Source organism: Meles meles, chromosome 5, assembly GCF_922984935.1.
Source record: "Meles meles chromosome 5, mMelMel3.1 paternal haplotype, whole genome shotgun sequence".
NCBI lineage: Eukaryota > Metazoa > Chordata > Mammalia > Carnivora > Mustelidae > Meles > Meles meles.
In genome coordinates this window covers 61,063,981-61,082,908 of record NC_060070.1, presented here as the reverse complement: position 1 = coordinate 61,082,908, position 18,928 = coordinate 61,063,981, and the positions used below count along the sequence as shown (strand labels likewise).

At 40.8% G+C, this 18,928-nt stretch overlaps 1 protein-coding gene across 7 annotated transcripts in view; it reads right to left on the bottom strand.

Moving 5' to 3' along the window:
* HIVEP2 (HIVEP zinc finger 2) overlaps positions 1-18,563 on the bottom strand; it is a 195,284-nt gene extending 176,721 nt beyond the window's left edge. For 4 of the 7 annotated variants that reach the window (XM_046005020.1, XM_046005016.1, XM_046005021.1 and 1 more), the window contains exon 1: positions 18,030-18,126. The gene's annotated coding sequence lies outside the window, so the exon portion shown is untranslated. Of the gene's footprint in view, positions 1-17,339; positions 17,528-17,642; positions 17,698-18,029; positions 18,127-18,483 lie in introns of those variants that run through there. The other 3 variants (XM_046005017.1, XM_046005019.1, XM_046005018.1) reach the window with 3 other exon arrangements.
* Positions 18,564-18,928: the final 365 nt, after the last annotated feature.

Sequence of the window (18,928 nt, the reverse complement as noted above, 5' to 3'; positions counted from 1 at the left end):
CTTTTCCTCCCCAACCACACCAAGCCAGGCGACTCCACGCTGCGCGCAGGTCACGGCGGACTGGCCTCCCGCTCCGCGTCCATTCCCCAGACTGCGCCGAAAGACGTATGTTTCCAGGTGCTTAGAGAAAGCACTTTCCTTGCATAAGCTTCTTAGCTTAATTTTAAGCGTAATTTCCCCAAAGGTGACCCTTTTTTTCCACTAGGGTTATTTTTAAATAATAAAAAGCGAAGATGATTTCAGTGTTGTTGCTATGTTTTCTCCTCCTTTTTCTATCTCTTAATTGTGGATTCCTTAAGTAACCCTGAGATAGAAAAGTGGAAAGAGAACATTTCCATGCTGCATAGCTCCAGTGAGGCCAAGGGAGGCAAGTCTGTTTGGATGTTTCTAAAAAGCATATTCTGTTATGCAAATAAAAATTATATTCTGAAAAAAATAAAAAGCATATTATGTATGTTTTCATTATTAAAACACCCACTACATAACATATAAAGTCTTTCTATCAGGGCCTTCATTTGCTATATCTCAAATGTTTAATATAAAAAAAAATCAGAGTCTCTCACAAAGCTTTCAATCTTGTACTTTGCCACTTTAATAGCACACAAAACTTATGGCCAGAATGTTTTAAAATGGAAATTACCCATTCAGTAAAAATAATGGTGATTTTTATCGTTTCTTTTATCCTAAATGTCCAGCCTTCCATTTAGTGTGAAAACATAAACCAGATTCTAACAGGTGTAATTCTAGAAAAGCAGTAGCTTAAGGTTAATAAACTTTAAAAGGAAGACCATAAGGCATCTTCTCATGCTGAATCAATGTTAACAAATGTTACACTGTGCCAACATCTTGAATATTTTAACTAATCAAAGTTTCACATCAGGACATGGAAGTAAAATACTTACGGCTCTACCAAGTGTAAATTATGGCTCTGGGTGATAATGATGTGTCTGCATGGATTCATCAGTTGTAACAACTGTACCACTCTGGTGCAAAGATTTTTATAGTGGAGGAGACTCTGTGGTTGGGGGTGTGGTGCAGAATGTAGGCTGATCTGGGAAATCTCTGTTCCACACAGCTTTGCTCTGAACCTAAAATTGCTCTAAAAAATGAACTCTATTTTTTTAAAAACATGTTTAGGCTAAGTGTCATGATGTTTAAAATGTGTACTGCATTGCAACCTATGGATTCACAAGTAAATGAATCTAAGAATTACAAAGTCTATGCTTTCTGCTTTCATGAAGTTCATTATCCAGGTCTACCTCTCCTTGATAAAGAAGCTACATTTTTTAAAGTTTACTGAATTTTTTAAATATACTTTAAGTGTACCTGAAAGACTTTGCAATTTAATAAATGTGAGTTGTTCTACCCTGTCATGTACTACCTAGGGGCAATATTAAAGGTTACCTTGACTTCCACCTGATGTGATCCAAAGCCCCTTGTACTTCTTTTGTTGTCTTATTTCCAAACATTTCCATAACACAATGAAATATTGTATACATAATATCTAAAGCTTGCACAGCTTATTAGAGTTTACCATTTATTTCACATATAATCTTATCCCCATTTTATCAAGAAGCAGGATAAATGTATGGAACTCAGATGGGCTCTTTTCAATCTTGTTGAAAAGAAACCACAAACCCTTCCCATTCCCATACTCCTAACTCCAAACTAAAACCACCCTTCTGTCCTCCACAGGTGGCTCTAGGCTAGCTTAGCTGCCAGTGCCTACTCATGAATGCTGGGAGGGGGGCCACGAAATAATCACCACTGACCACTTTATTTACTTAGCTTGAATACAGTAACTTTTAAACATCTTCCCTGAGCTTCCCAAACTGTACCAAAAGACTCTTGATTGTAAAACTGAGTCAAATGTGTCTAATCCTAGAACATACCATAGTAGTTGTCCATCTACATGGTGATCTCACACCATTTTTCGCTTGGCTTTTCCCCCTCTCATATCAATCATCTTTTTATTTATTGAATCTCTGCAGTGATGCTCATGGTTTCAATTAGAACATAATTTTATTTATTCCTTCCAATCACCTGCCCATGGTATAGAATTAACACTCCAAAACCTGCAAGTGGCTGCTCAAATACTAAGTTCACTGAAGATTTTATTCGAAGTTCATGCTCTCTAGGTCATACTTAAATTACTGATGATGACACTTGGAAAGAACAAGGAAGGGATGACTAAAAATTATCCTGTTGTATAATCCTAATTACAGACTAAATGAAATCAGTATTGGGATGCCTGAGTGGTTCAGTGGGTTAAGCATCTGCCTTTGGTTCAGATCATGATCCCAGGGTCCTGGGATGGAGTCCCACTGGGCTCCTTGCTCAGTGGAGAGCCTTCTCCTTCCTCTCCCTCTGCCTGCTGCTCCCTCTGTCGTGGGCTCTCTCTCTGTCAAATAAATAAATAAAAATCTTTAAAAAAAAAAAACAAAAAAATAAAAAAATAAGTGAAATCAGTATTACCATAAATTTAGTAGTGACAGAGAATAAAAAAGGTCAGTATGTTAGCATTAAATAAATCATGAAAAATACATACTTGAAGAAATAAATAATTGAAAATATAAACCACAATCATAAACTGTGAATTCTTCAGGTCCTGGTGCTATTTTCAAAAGCATCTCTTTTATATCAGGCAACTGTGAGGACAAAGGATATTTTATAATGTATTTTATGCTTTCTCTTTAGAAACAAAATGCTCCAATTTTGTGCTTTAAAGTACATTCTAAAACTGCACAGTTCCAACCTCAAAAAAATATATCACCATTCCATTCAACAAAAAATCAAGACTTGAGCTTTTTCAAGTCCATTCCTTTAAAACTCATTACTTAACTCAGGATAGGTCTCATTTAGAGGTTTAGTCACCATATGAGAGTAACTGTGAATTGCTACAGTACTTTTCTGGGTCTCTGTGTTTCTGAGATCCCAGTTCTCTCCCCCAAGAGCCTCCACATGTTCTTAGACTCCAGATCGTCTGTGACATGACTGGGAGAGGCTGACCCATCACACAAACTGGCACCTGTAAAAATATTCAGGACATCCTAGGTTTTTATTCTTGTCTATAATAACCAGTATTGAGGATGATTCTTCTCAAATAAGCATTTGCCAAACATTTGTTGTTTTTCCAGAAAACTGGCTCCCAAGAAATGCAATGACAAAATCATCAGGATGCTCTTCTTTCTCAGCTCCATGTCCTTTTTCCATTACATACTGTAGGGCTGCATTGTTCCTGGATAGCCAGCACTTGCCCCAAGCAGAGCCCAGCTCAAAACTCAATATGGGAAGCAGAGTCGAAGGAGTATTACAGCTCACTGAGTGAACAAGGGGAAGGTACAGAAATGAGGAGAGAACTACATTGCGCGCATGCGCGCGCGCACACACACACACACACACACACACACACAGAGGAATGAATAAACCTTTTGTGGAAAAGCTATCTGAGGACATGCTCCACAATCTTTGGTTCCAATAAGATCTCTTTCTACTTCAGTATTTCCAAGTCCCATGATTTTATTCTTCTTACAAGCTGCCTCCAAAGTTACAGCCTTCTCTTTATTAAATGACCCTCAGTGCAAACTATTCATGCCTTGATGCCCTCAAGACTGGACAACTTCACAAAAGACAGCACCTGTCACTAAGAAAGTACTAGGACCCACAGGTGGTTCAAGGACTGCTCATTTCCTCTCCCAGACGATAATAAGATGGGACCTCATCACCTCAGACTTATCAGGCTACAGGTAAAAGTCAGTATGTTCTTCAAATGGAAATGTTACATAGCACTTAAGTGTTTAAGAGCATACCTCCTTTTTCAGCCTCCATCTATATTTAATATTTCAGAATAGTCTAAATAATAGTAAGTGCTCCGATGGCCTATAATCAAGTGTTATTGAAACATCAGTGTTCCCACATGCGTTCAAGTGTAATTAAAATTTAATGAACTGCATAAATTACTGTATTACACTGCAGTATTTTTGTATTCTCTCCTAGTCCCTCACAGAGTCCTTTGTACTTCTCTGGAGACTAACAGTGTGACCAGAGCTAAATCTAAAATAAGTTACTTTCCACAGTGGTTAAAAGAAGAGTTCCAAAATCAAAGTGCCCACTCGGGAAATGGTACCTTTTGTTTTCGTAATATATAATTATGTTACTCTTGTCTAATATATTGTCTAGGATATCACTTCTGCATATAAGTTCCCTTGTTCTGTGAAATATATGCCCATCACCTTGTTTACCACTTATTATGTGGATTAATAAGCAATCTGTGCACGCAAATTAAGAAAGGCATTTTCTCATAGACACTGAAGGCAGTCCAGATCTAAAGTAAAAAATTTTTCTAAATTTTTATTTAAATGCAACAAAATTCAATGCATACTCCCAGGTCCTATACAGGTAATAGTCTTACAAGTCATACACCTGCAGAGGTGTATGCAGAGAAGTACTTCCCAATATTCTATATCTTCATTTTTTATTAATAGAAAATATAAATCAAAGAAAAGATTAATTTACTTCATACTAAAATGGCAACCATTAGAGCTGAGCTTAGTGTCAGTGTGCCATGTCATTTATACCACCAAAGAGTAGGAAGTAGAAAAGGTATGAGTAACTGGCCCATGTGTGAATGTCAATAAAATGTCCACCAGTAATACATTTACTTTACTTATGATTAAAGCCATTATCCTGAAGACTGCTGAGCTTCTAGTTCAAAGAAAATGATATGCTAATTCAAAACCAGTCTGTCTCATGCAAAATGCACATGAAATAGAATTTTCTCTATAAAAATTTTTACATATCTTTTATCTATTTCATTTCACTTAACTGTATTTGTAAAGTTATGAAACTGCCAAAATCAGGGGCCAAACTCGCCCTGTGTTGCACTGTGTACCTCCACCATTACTTATCACATTAAGTACAAACTCTTTAAGCTGGAATACAAGTCCTTAGACAATGCATCTGAAGCATTCTAATTTTTTCACCAACACTCACTTAATGTGCATTTTACACTGTCCTCAAATCAGATGCTTCTGTAAGAATGCTCTTTTTTTTTTTTAAGGATTTTATTTATTTGACAGATTTTTTAAGGATTTTATTTGTTTGACAGACAGAGATCATAAGTAGGCAGAGAGAGGCAGAGAGAGAGGAAGGGAAGCAGGCTCCCAGCCTAGCAGAGAGCCCAATGTGGGGCTCAATCCCAGGACCCTGAGATCATGACCTGAGCCGAAGGCAGAGGCTTTAACCCACTGAGCCACCCAGGTGCCCCGAGAATACTCCTGACACTTTCCCACACTGATGCCTATCAGAGTCAAGACCTACCTAAAGCACCCCGTTCTCCCATGAAACATTCCCAGAACTCCTCAGCCAGAGACAATTTTCCACCTTAATACTTCTCATATGCCTTTCTTCTGGTACTTCACCTGCTTCTTTTAATTACAGCTTCCTTTGCACAGTGCTTTTTCCCTGCTCAGTACAGTAGATTACAAAAGTCCTGATGATAAGAATAGTGAAATACTCCTCTTTATATTTTATATTCCCATACATCTCACACATGCTGGAATGCCAGTAACTTTATTTGTGAAAACAGATTTGTGTTACATTATTACACAGTGCTCTGTTCCCGCTATAAAAGTCTCAGCAAGCATGTTTAGGCCTTTCCTGTAAAATGCTTCTGCCCAGTTGGTAAGAGGCTACATCCAGAGAAGTAACTGGCGATAAGCAATTTACTTTTGAGGATTCATGACAAATAAGAGCCTACAATACATTTCAGACATGAGCAGCTTGATCCCTGAAGAAATTAATGAAATAAAAATGAAACAACCTAATAAGAGGTCTAGTTAAAGGAACTAGGAATATTTAGCCTGGAGGAAAGAATGCTTAAGATGAACATGATCTCTATCTTTAAATAATTGTAGGAATGTCATGCAAGTCAATGAGGAAACTTGGCTAGCTACAGAAGGCCAAAAACTGCTCATCAGCTGCAGTGTCCAGGAGTGGAATCTGCCTCCCAAAGCAAGGAAGAGGTGTGTAAGTAGAGAATGAATGCACGCAGTCCTTGGTGATTCGTACAGAGTGATTTCTCCTCACTCAGTCGGGGATGAAATGATGCCTCCACTGGTTTTTATCTAATCCTGACATTCTATGAAAAGGCTTACATTGCAAAGTCAAACGACTTACATCATCTGGAAAATCAATACATCAGATCCTACACCCATGCAAATTAACCATCATAATTTAAATCAGATACTTTAAGAGATGCCCTAAATAAGGTGTCACGTGCAGAATTACGATCTGAACTGATACTGAAGATGCCGCCGGCTCAAAACTAAAATCTGACCCTCCTGGAAAAAGGCCTGTGGGAAAGCTTACCCTGAATAAGGAAGGAGGGCACGTGCATCCTCCAAAGACCCTCAGAATCCCATTTCTACACCACCTTCCTCCTGCCTGCCTCATACTCTTAGTAATACCTTGCATGTCCAACAAGAAAACAGTAGTTTGAGTTACACAACTGTGCAGCATATTGTCAAAAAGTCTTATGAAATTCAAACCAAAACCTGTTGCTGTCAAGGAGATCACAAATCTTCGATATACTGTTAGACACTGTTTGCTTTTACAGTTATGGGGAGGGTTAATATACCCACAGCAGGTTTCACAGCCAGGGCCATTTTGTTATTAATTTCAAAGTGTCCTCTGTTTCCTTCTTCTTCCCATCCTACACAACCCACAAGGATACAGGAAAATAAAGATAAATTATCAGGACAATTTCCTCACAATATAAATTCCTGGTATTAGCTAAAATGTGAAATTTTTCGAGATCAGCTATTGATGCCCTACAACTACTTTTCGACATCATTAGATTTAACATTAGTAAAATCTCATAAAAGATCACCAAAATCAACTGATGACAGAACAAATTTGGAGTCTATTAAAAAAATTTAATCTCCACACTAATGTCTAATTTATTTGTTATAATCTATACTGTCAGGTGATTTATTTTAAAAAGTTGTTTTGAATATTCTCAGCCACTTGGCCCATTTTTAAAAGCTACACTTGATTAAATTTGGGCACCAAGTTCATCACAAATACTAACTGAGGCCATCGGACCAAGTAAACAGATCATGAATGCAAAAACAAGTGTCTTTGTATTCCTTCCTTCTGCTTGAATAGGGGTATAGCTATCCTGAAATTTCGTACACATGTGCATTAATGACCGACGCAAAATTTAAATGCACTGGGATACCACAAGCTGCGGAGCTGCTAACCATTATCTTTCTGAAAACAATTGCATATGCCTATAACAAATTGCATCAATAGCAGTCAATTAGCTCAAGAACACTCTACTAACCCTTGTCACAAATGTATTGCTGTGTATCCGATTTTTTTCAACAACTGAATTATTCTCAAAATTTAATGTTGCTTCACATCCTAAAAATAGCCACTCCAATTCTCTTGTGTTACCCTGCTCTGCTCCCAGGAGGAAGGGCAGTGCTATAAACAATGCTTCATTTTTATAGATGAAGAAACAATGATATATAACAGAAGTACAGCCACTTTGCCTGAATCATTTTGAAAATCAATAATGAGGCCAGCAATGAACTAGTGGGGGTCAGGATTTACCAGCAGCCATTCGGTCGTCCTCTGTGGCCTGGGTTTAGACTCTAATGAGCACATCCTGACAACAAGGACACAAAGATGTTCGAAATCCTCATTTTACCCAAAAAGCTTATATTTCTACAAACATAAACTTTTGACACATGACAAATAAACAGAGTAACATGAAAATAAATGCAATATTTATAACCCTGGGTTTTTGCCTTGCTTAGAGACACGGGGATTATTCAAAATATAAGCATCAGGAGAAGAAAGAAAAATAAAGTTTGATAATTATTCCATGGATAATTAGAAGCTGAACTTCCCATGACTTGTCCACAAAGTGTTGGGGCCAGCCATCAGGACTATCTCATGGGGCCCTGCTGGGTTGCAAAGACATGAGAGGAAAAGATTCACCCCCAGCTTTCCCTCCTGCATTTGTCTTTGCTTCCAAGGCCAAGGATCTGTAATGGAGTAAAGGAACACATTCTCTTTTTACGCCAAATTTATCCAAGCAGACCTACCAAGAAACAACCTTTCCTTAAACCCCACCCATGTCAGCAGTAACTACTTTCATATAGTGTTTCATTCAGATCAACCTCAACAAAATATGGACAAAGAAAACTATCCTACAAGGAAGAATTCCAGTCAACTATAAATTCCCTATTCAACTGTAAGGGAAAAAATTACCTTAAAATGGCTCTACCTGGGCAGCTGCTGTAAAATCAAATGGGAAGTTGCAGAGCCCAGGGTGACCTTGACCAAGGCTATAAGAAGTGTAAGGCTGGGTGTATAGGGGAGACAGCTGTCTCCCAGAGGACTTCCTAGTAAGCTGAAGAAACACTTGGACCAAAGATTAGCCAGGACTTCATCCATCATTTGATTCTGATGACCCCTCCTGCCATATTACAGTGAGTCCAGTGTCTTTTCTTAACACTTCAAGTATAAGTTTCTTGAGAATTATGACTTCAGCATTTACCAAATACCTGCTGCCTGCCTACTATGTTTTTACCACATTTTTGTGAAAGCATAAATCACCCTCATCTGCTAGAAATTTGATCACAAAAATTATTAGGAAAAAAAAATGAAAAAATTCTTTTAAATAAGATGAAAAATACACAAGCCAAATAAAAGTTGTGGTAATCTCTCCACCTTAACAAGCTTATACGTGCATTTTACAATAGAATGTGTCATCTAAAAACCATTTTCTTTTCTTCCTTATGAAAAAATACTCAGAACTTGATTTGACAGGGTCGGAAAAGCCATCATGCTAAACTGTAAAGAGGAATTTAAAAAAAAAAAAAGGTATTATAATATTTAGTTATGCAAAAATAGTACCTCTTCAAAAACTATGTTACTCTGAAAAATACAGATAACAGATACGGTCCTAATAAATGGGCTTTTTGCATTAGTGATTTAGTTAAGTCTTACAATGCTTCATTAACTGTTATTTGGGTTGAGAGATGCAATATGAAAGTAGAGATTTCTAAAAACCCTGGAAAGTAGCACAATGAACTACATTTGCCCCCAAAAGTTTCTAAAGTAGTCCATTGGAATGTAAACACTATGAGGACAGGGGATTTTTTAAAACTCTTTTATTCACTGATGAATCCCCAGTGTCTAAAACAGCACCTTTCCCAGGGCAGATAGGTGCTGAATAAATCTCTGCTGAATTACTAAATGTTTCTTTAAAAGTCCGTAGTCCCAGAAACAAATTCAGTTGTGCCCCCTAAACAAGCCCAAGGCCCCAGGAGTAAGCACTGGCTCCCCAGCTCTTCCGATTTACGTGGAAGTTCAAGTTGGGTAATTCAGGCCCCAAGGGCTATTTTTAGACCAAAAAACTCCAGAGGGATGATCCACGAAGAACCAGAGGATTTCGTTCACTTCACTAGTGTAGCTCAATGAGAAATACCCCTATTTCCACTTGTTAACGGTCGAAATACACGGGAATCCTGACATTGCTTCTTAAAGCATTTCAATCAGGAGTTTAATAGACCATTTGAAAATGTGTAAGTGATAGTTTACTGTCACAATAATTTCAGTTCTCCTGTGTTTCCCACCCCCGCCTTTGGGTCTAATCCCTTCTTCATAATAATCATAGTTACCAGGCATTTAACGTTTACTTTGTGCTCAGTGACAGGTACGCACATTCTCATAAAAATTTCACAATGACCCTTAAACAGATATTATCATCCTCATTTTGTAACCTCTGGGAGGTTAAGTGACCTTCCGAAATTCCCCGGAGCTTGTGGGGAAGCTGGAATTTACCCTGTTCTGTCTGACTTAAAATCCAGGCTCTTAGCCCCGAGGCTAACTCCTTCACATAGTGTCTATCCCACTGGTGGATATGCCCAAATTACTAGGGTTAAACACTGTGCTAAGTGAGCAAAAACGGTTGGCAATTTAATTTTTTAACCTCTGCAGTAATTTCAGCGTCTAACAGTTGCTTATGCTGCTGCATGACATGGTGCAACAATCAAATGTTTTTGGAGCCAAATGGCCCTGAGTTCAAATCCTGCTTCATTATGGACTATGACAGCGTCCCTGCAAAAACCAGTTCACCTTTCGTTCTGAGTGTTGATCGCCTCAAGTGTAACCATGAAGGTGGTAACACCAACCGTCTGACAGTTGTCACTGGAGAGTGCCTGGTGTGCAGCCTGGCACAGAGTAAGTGCTCTTACAGCCTAAATACCCTTCCTTCTAACGGATTTGCTAAATTGGCACTGTGCTGATTTTATGAAAGTGTTTAGTTCATCCTTGTAATACCATAATTACAGAATATAATGACACTGCGTTCTCTAGAACTACAAAGTAGAATTTATAAACTGATAGAATATGAGTTGGAAGAGGCTTTAGAAGCCCATCTGTTCCAATCCTTTCATTTCCAAATGAAGTCCAGAGAGTTTAAAGGACTTGCTTCCAAGTTTTTACAGAGAGCTAATTGCAAAGACAGTACTAGACCTTACGTCCCTCCACCTCCGCTTCCACTCTACCCCCAGTTTTTGCCTCACATTACACAGGCATGGCAACACATGTAATTTTCAGACAATTAAGCAGTATAAAATAACCTCAGTTTAATTGCATCCAATTAACAAGCCAAATTAGTGTTTCATATGTACACTATTAAACTAGTTGTCTGGCTTCCAAAAGAAATAAAACACTGTTGCAAATGAATCTAGCATTTCAGTGAACAAAGCTACTTACAATTTAAATTACCTTTCCTATAATCTTCTTTATATGGAATTAGACCCAATCTCCATTTTAAAAGAAAGTCCTGCTGCAACTACCAAGATGACAATTCATGCTTATATTTTAAGTATTAAAATTTTCTTTCTCACTGAATACATAAAATTTGCTAAGATTAGTATACATGTGTGTGTACGTGCACATGCACGCCTATACACATATGCATGCCGACAGATCCCCAAGCAAGTATAAATAAGGGTGTGTCTATATTTTCCCGCTGCCTAGTTTCAAAAGTCCCACCTTTTTTTGGCCTTCTGAAATCAAGTCAATCTGCCACAATGCAAATGGTAAGAGCTTCGCTGATCTCCTACTTTCCTTTTCAGAGAAAATGAAACCACCAAATAAATCTTTGTCAGAAAAGCACTGCCTTTCAAATACACTGCACTACACTGTCAGCCCAGTACTGTCATGATTTAGGTACAATTGGGTATCAATGAGAAAGCACTATTCTAATGAACCTCAAAATGAAGCATCTATCCATTCCTTAAATATTTATACCTGAAAACATAAAATGTCTTATAATTTTAAGTATAACCATTTTTTAAGTTAGTGTTTGGTAGTCAACTTTCATTATTAATATTTATGAATACTGTTTAGAGTAAAAAGTTTTGTAGTAGCTTAAAATAATAGTGTAGTCCTTTGTTCTTCAGATGTAGCTCAAACTAACAATTTGCCATACATATCTGTCCATGTTTATCAAAACATTTAAATCATTTTTGTGAATTATTAAAATGTCTATGAAGAAGATAAAGTTATTCACCTTGACATGCAGTAGTGTCAAACTTCCTTACTTCTTTTTGGGGCATTATACCAATTTAATGGTCTCCTTGCCACCAAGATATCCAGTCCATAAATTCTTATAATCTTTCTGAACACATACACATTATATAGCATCACTCCTCTGCTCAAAAACCTTAAGTGAGGTCCCACTTTCTCAGGAGGACTGTATGCCCCAACTGATCTGGAGCCAATGTACCTTTCCAGGTTCACATACCCCTCCTCTCCCTTGGCACAACTATGGGTGGTGAGGCATAGATCAAATTCACTGTGCCCCACCCTTCCCTCTCAGAAGGATTTACTGACATTCATTTCAACCTTCAAGGCCACCAATCAAAACTTACTTCTTCCCATAAAGACCCTCTAATCTTTCCAGCTGGAAAAAAGAAATACCTCCATTTATTCTCTATTTCCACTGGTAAATTTTAAGAAAGTTTATTTAACAAGCCATATGTCTTCTCTAGATCGTAAAAAGTTCTGAAGCCAGGGATGATCATCCTCTTACCTCTCAATCACTTATTCTGACCCCCAAGTCTGAATCCAGAGCCCAAGCTCGAGACTTCTCCTACAGATACTGACCCTTTTTGCCACCTAAATTGGATTTTCTACATTATATAAATCTTAAAACATGGAGCAAATTAATTAAGTTATAACGGTTGAGAAAAGGGAGTATGAGTCCAAGATTATACAAAGAAATGTTATTCTCTACTCTTTTTTTCCCCTTACTCTTTTGTGTTACACCAACCCTTAATCATACAGAAAGTAAAAAATAAGATCTACATTTTTCCAAAGGTCCCGGTATTTGCAGTCGTGTAGAGAAATTATCTGGGGAACCGGATGTTTCACTACCTGTTTAGAAACATATAGATCCAGCTTGTGCAGGGTTCTAAAGATTAATTGGTTCTTCAAACAGCAACCTTATAAAGACTTTGGAATTGGTAGTTATTCATTAATTGAATCAATGATGCTGACCAATTTAGTTAACTTGAGCCTCAAATAAGTATTTTTTAGTTTAAATTATTTATTATTTCTAAAAATTATCTGCAAATAACAATAGATAACCTCCAACTAAACCTCTCAAAGTGAAGTCAGTGCATGGAATCATAACAAACCTCCAGGGATTAAGTAACATTGGTGTCAAAGTACTGGGAAGAGGATTCCTGCTACAGATAAGCCTCCTCCAACTTCTAGGCCCTGCCCCCTCAAACTCCCTCTCCAATGATCAATCTCTAACATAGCCAATCATATGTCTTGATTCTCCAAGGACAGTGTCTCCATTTATACCAGGCTAGATAATCACTCATGAGGTCCTAATCACATGGTCTGGCTGCATCTTGCCCCATCTCTCGTTATGTGCCCTCCAGCCCCACTGGCTCGCTTTCAGCTCCCCAAAACACTATATATCCCCCAATCTCAAGGTATTTGCATTATTCCCTCTTTGTACAATATTCTTTTTCTCCCCTTCCACTCTTTCCACTTGACCATAACTTATGCTTCCGTCTCAGCTCAAATATCACCTTCTCAGACAGGGGTGATATACCCTTTATGGTATACTCCTTCATGTTTCGTCCATAGCACTCGTAATGTGGCTTTACTTATCAGTCAACTCCACTGATTAGAGGCTCTTTTTCTGGTCTAAATCATCATTATATGCTTGGCGCCTAGCACAAGGCCAGATCCATAGTAAATACTTGTTGAATGCATGGATGAATAACTTGCTTTGATAAATGATGACTGGGTCACCTGCCATAGTACTCTGAAGAAATGGCTAAGACATGTGAATGATATGAATGTGAATGACAAGTCAAAATCACAATCACCTCTTGACCCAGAAGTCATGGATCAAACCCTATCTGCTCTCTGCCCAGAACTGTCTTCAGGCAAACAAACATCATTTTCATCTCTACTCTCCAAAGCACTTTCTTCAAATATATCTACCTAGTCAGACTCCAAATTTTAAGTGGATAGGAAATCCAAAGGTATGGACACTTGTAGAACAGATCAAATGCCATACTTACTACCTCAAATGACAGATAATATCTGTTAAGAGTGGCATGTATTTGGCTCAAAAAAAAAAGACACAAATTATCAAACAGTTCCGATTCTATTCCAAATTCAGTCTTGAAGATGTCGATCTTAATGCTATTAGCCATGGGTCCACATCAAAGAAGCCAAAGATTGCACAGTAGGCTATGTTTCCTCTTTTACATGGAAACTAGCTGGGCCACAATCAGAGATAAAGTGCTCAAATATTTTTCCAAGTTACTTAGAGCCATCTCACAGCTACAAATACTGATTTACAACTTCTTTTTTGTTAGCATTGCCATAAATAGCATATAGAATGCAATGCTTTTTTTCAAATTGTGATCAAATACCAAGAACCAATAGAAAATTATTTTACTTGTACAATTTCCTTCAAATAAGCACAATCTTATTTTCATAAAGATTTCCCATTTTCTCTCAATCTTCTGTGTTCATCCACAGATTCCAGCATTGAGAAGCCTCACTGGAACATTCACTGAAGTTTTACTCAAAACTAATGAAGGCTCTGCCTATGTGGTTACAGAAAACCCATACATGCTGATAGTGTGAGGTTTCTTATAAAGCCTGAAGTCCACCCAGTTGAGATGATAAACTTCCTACGTTCCTTTTTATAATATCACTTCAAAAGGTGCAATCCTTACATACCATGTTTTAGCCAAAATATGGATTCATGATGCATTCATATATAAATTCCTTAACTAGAAGCATAGCATTGGAATTTCTAGGTGGAGGTTTGAATTGTGAACGATTTCTCCACTTAACAAGATTGATGCACGGACCAATAATAGAGTCCTGTTGAGGCTGAACAGGAACCAAAATTTGAAAACAGTGTCTGTTTTTTAACAGACTTAGGTGAGTAGCAACCTGTTTGATCCCAGACCACCCATCCAGCTGATGATCTTAACCACCTTTCCTTTATTATAATAGTTACTATATCAGGAATTAAATTACTCCATACCCTAACGGAGTACACTTTTCACTCATGCCGAATAACATTTTCTATAGGTCTTTAAAACTACCTTTGCTATGTTGAAACTTTGCTAATTATTGATAACTAAAAAAATCGACACCAACACAAATAGACTATTATTTGTTATTGTTGCTGTTGAAGTAAGTAAGCCCTGCTTTAAAAATCAAAATGGCAAATTCTTTAAAAAAAATTTTTTTTTCATTTTGAATTCAATCAGCACAAAAAATTCAACCTGGTTTTCTGAATAGTGACAAAGTGCCAAAAGCTCAAGCAGACACCTGTACCACTATTCCACAAGGAACGCCTGCATACATGTTGTCTCTGTTTTGTTTTCATAGTAACAAGAACGTTTGAAAACACATCTCATGTAAAAGGAACCTAATCAATCAAAAGATTCCGCTGGCTAATCTTTCAATGTAGTCAAATAATATGATTTCATTCTGTGATAACACACATATCGTAAATCCATTTTCACATCTCATGTTTAATAGAAATATAAAAATGTTTTATCTACTTTAATGACATTTTTCCAAAGACCTCCACAGGGACCTAACAAGTTAAAATTCACATCTATAGTATCATTAATATGCTACCACTCCCAAAATTGCCCCCAGGTCAATTTCACATCAATATAATCATAAGCACTCTTACATAAACAGAAGCAGTCTCTAAAAAGGCCAACCTCATAAAATACAGACACCATAACTTCATAAAATACAATCACCGTATCAAGAAATATAAATGCCAACAAACAAATTTTGTTTTATACCTGACCTATGTTCAAAGCAAGAAACTCAGACAATTTTCAAAAGATTCACTCTTGTCATATAACATTTCTCTGTACATACGAAAGATACTGCACGTTTCAAACCTAGTGGTCAAAAAGGATTATGACACTTGAAGCATACTATCATTAAGTGGATGTTGGTAAATCCCTTTCACCTCAAAATAAAATGCACCGTTCTTATCTGGTAACATGATTTCCTTGTGGTCCACAGGAATTTTGTCTAATGATGAAAGCGATAGCACACAGAAGGCATTTCTGTCTTGTTAACCATTTGGCCTATACCTTAAAAATCAAACCAAATCAATCGCTTCTCGGCCTTTTGGCTAAGATCAAGTGTAAAAATCAAACCAAATCTACTCATTACACAATCTATTTGGTTAAAACCTTGTTTTGGCACTCTTATAAGGTGAAAAGCACAAGACATCTGCAAATACTAATATATATGTCATATACAGAAGATAAATGTAATATATATCTATATACATATATATGCAAATATTTAAAATAACTTGGTTTGCTCAAGGACAAATATCACCAAACATTACTATACTATACCACTGGAGGAAATGTTTCTAATAAAGTTAAATGGCCTTTTTCTAGGAGAACAGATCATTGCAAATTTAATTAAAATGGATCTTATTAATATTTCAAGTAATTTCTGGGCTTGATTATGCGCCACAAAAGAAACAACTGTACTGAAGAGAAAAATCAATAGCCCTTGACTAGAGCTCTGAGTATGCTAGAAAAACACAGTTCTCTTGTGAATTATCAAGGTCTAGCCTTTGGGGGTGGGAGAGAGTACCAATATTTATTTGGAGGTAAATTGAGTTATTTTTAAAATGGCAAAAAAGGAAGGAGAACAATCGGTTCAAATTTTCCATTATAATGAAAGTACCGGAAACAAGCCTTTTTATGTTCATTTTAGGCCTAAGAAACTGTGCAGAGAATAAGGCTTTTGCAATGTCAGTTGCACACACTGCTTCCTGTGAGAATTCTAAGCCATTACAGGTGTCCTAAGGCCTCCGGCGAAACCTATTACCAGGTTATTTCTCGGGTCCCCTCAAAGCCATCCCCACTGACCCCTACCCCACACATAGTGCTGAGCTCCTCTAAGTGTCTATTAAGGACCCTCTGTCTTCTCTGTACTCCCGAGGTTAAAGTACCCACTTTCCCTCGGCGAAGCCTGTAAAAGCTTTCCCATTAGAGAAGACTAGTTCCTGCAGTCCTTTTCAGTTAGATGCTTTCAAGTCAGAGATGAGAAGAGCCACTTGAAGAAAACCCTCTTTCCCCTCCTCCCTTTTTCCACTGGAAGCAAAGTCCCTGAAGGACAACACCAAGGGACACTTCCTGACCTTCTATCCCCTCACCCAATTTGGGCTTGGAGGGTTGGGGTCGCATTTTCTCGTGTCCTCTGCTGCACTGGCAGTGTTATGTAAGAGGGACAGAACGCGAGAGGCACATGCGTATAAAGCGCACCAATCTGTGATAACAGCTGGGGTGGCAGAGCTGATCTGGAGTCTCCCGCACCAAATACGACAGACACCACACATCCATCACCCCCATCCCACCACCCCACCCCACCGCAAACACACACACACACACACACACAGAGCAGTGTTTTCCTGTCTCGCCCCTATCAACACCAGACGCACAGAATGGAAAGGCGGGGGGAGGGGTGAAGGGAGGTGAGAGCAGCAGCAGCACATCTGCTTTGATAGAGCCGCCGCGGCAGAGAGCCCCTCGTTAACCCCCTTCCTGTGGCTGCACCACGTCATGGAACATTCCCGGAACGGGCCAACGTTCCACCCACTTCAGGGAACAGACATAAAGGCGCAGACCGAGCTCCCCACAGTGCAGAGCCCAAACACACATGTCCCTTCCCGGTCCCCGGGCAGACGCACAAACACGCATGCAAACCGCCCCCACCCGTCTCCACGCGCCCCCGGCCGGCCCGACGCGCCGGGAGCCGCTCTGCGGCCGGTGCACCCGCAAGGCGAGGGCGCCTCCGCCTGAACCTTCCATAGAGACAGTCCCCTCCTTCCTCGCTTCCTTCCTTCTCTCCTTCCTTCCTTCCTTCCCTTCCTCGCTCCGGAGGAGAAAGGAGTCACTGAAATGCCAACAGCTAGCGCCTTCGCCGCGCTCGCTCGGCCGCAGGCCGGCGGCCCGGCCCCCGCGCCGCCCGCCCACCCCCAGCCCGCGCCGCTCGCCCGCGGCCCCCTCCCCCGCTACCTGACGACGGACCGGCGGCCGCGGCAGCCGCAGCGGTGGCCAGGCGGTGCGCGCCGGTGCACGTCCCTCATTAGTAACCAGGCACATTCCTGCCTCCAGCGCTCCCGCGCAGCCCCCTCCCCCCAGGACATTACGCAAAGCAGCCTCCCCTCATCTGCATAGATCCTCGGCCAGGGTATTCCCCGCATTTCCCGACGCGCCGGACCCCCCTGGCGAGGTCTCCCCCATCCCCGCCCCCTCCGACCCTCACCCCGGGGAAACCGGGAAGGGGCCGGGGGCGCGCGCCGCGAGAGGCGACCGAGTCCGGCGGAGGCGATTTCTGTATAAAGTGAAACAAGCTCCCGGTGCTAAAGGAGGCAGGAAAAACACGGCGCCTAGGCCACTTACCGAGCCGAGGAACCTAGATTCCCGCCGCTCTGCTCTCCCAAACGGTCGGTCCGCCCTCCACGCACCCCAAGGCTGCACCCAGCACCCCAAAGTCCAGACGTGTGGGAATATTGTTAACCAGCCAGGAGACCCTCCAAGTTGCTCCAGGCTCCGGGGAGCCTCAAGGTCCAAGACCGAACTTGGCAAAGACTTGTGCCACAGTCCCCGAAGATGTTTTCGTGGAGACCCTCCTCCGGCTGGGAGAGACAGCACTCGGCGGCGCCCCGCTCGCCTCCTCTCCACCCTCTCACCTCCAGCCCGCCTCCCGCCGGCTGCCCGCCTCCGGGCCGCGAGCCCCTCGAGCAGCTGTCAGCTCCCGGCCGCCGCCGGGTGACAGGGGCGGGAGGAGGGCGCGACGCGGCGGCCCGAGCCCGAGCGGGCAAGGGGGATCCTCGCAGCAGCGGCGGCCGCTCACCTGGAAAGTCACCGCTGAGAAGGAGGAGGAGGAGGAGGACGGAGAGGAGAAGGAGGAAAAGGAGGGAGAGGAGGAGGAGGAGGAAACCCCCCTGGTGCCCTTGTTCTCGCTGCCGCGGCGGCCGCTCCTCGCCAAGGCTGAGCGTGTCTGGTGGGGGGTGTCTGGTAGCATTTCCTTAAGGACAGAGGGAGGGCGGGCGCGGAGGGAGGGAAGAGATCCCGACCGCCTGCCCAGGCTCCTCTTTCCTTTATTTATTTTTCTGACAGTATACGGAGATGGGCCCCGGGTAGTGGCCGCGGGGCTCGCGAGGGAGCGCGAGGCCCGGGCCGCAAGCAGTCTGCGTGCGGGAGCCGCAGCGGCCGCCTCCCCTCCCGAGCTGTGGACGCACCGGGTTATTCCTGGCAGCGCCTCCCAGAACAGAAGTTACTAGGAGGAGTGCGCGGCG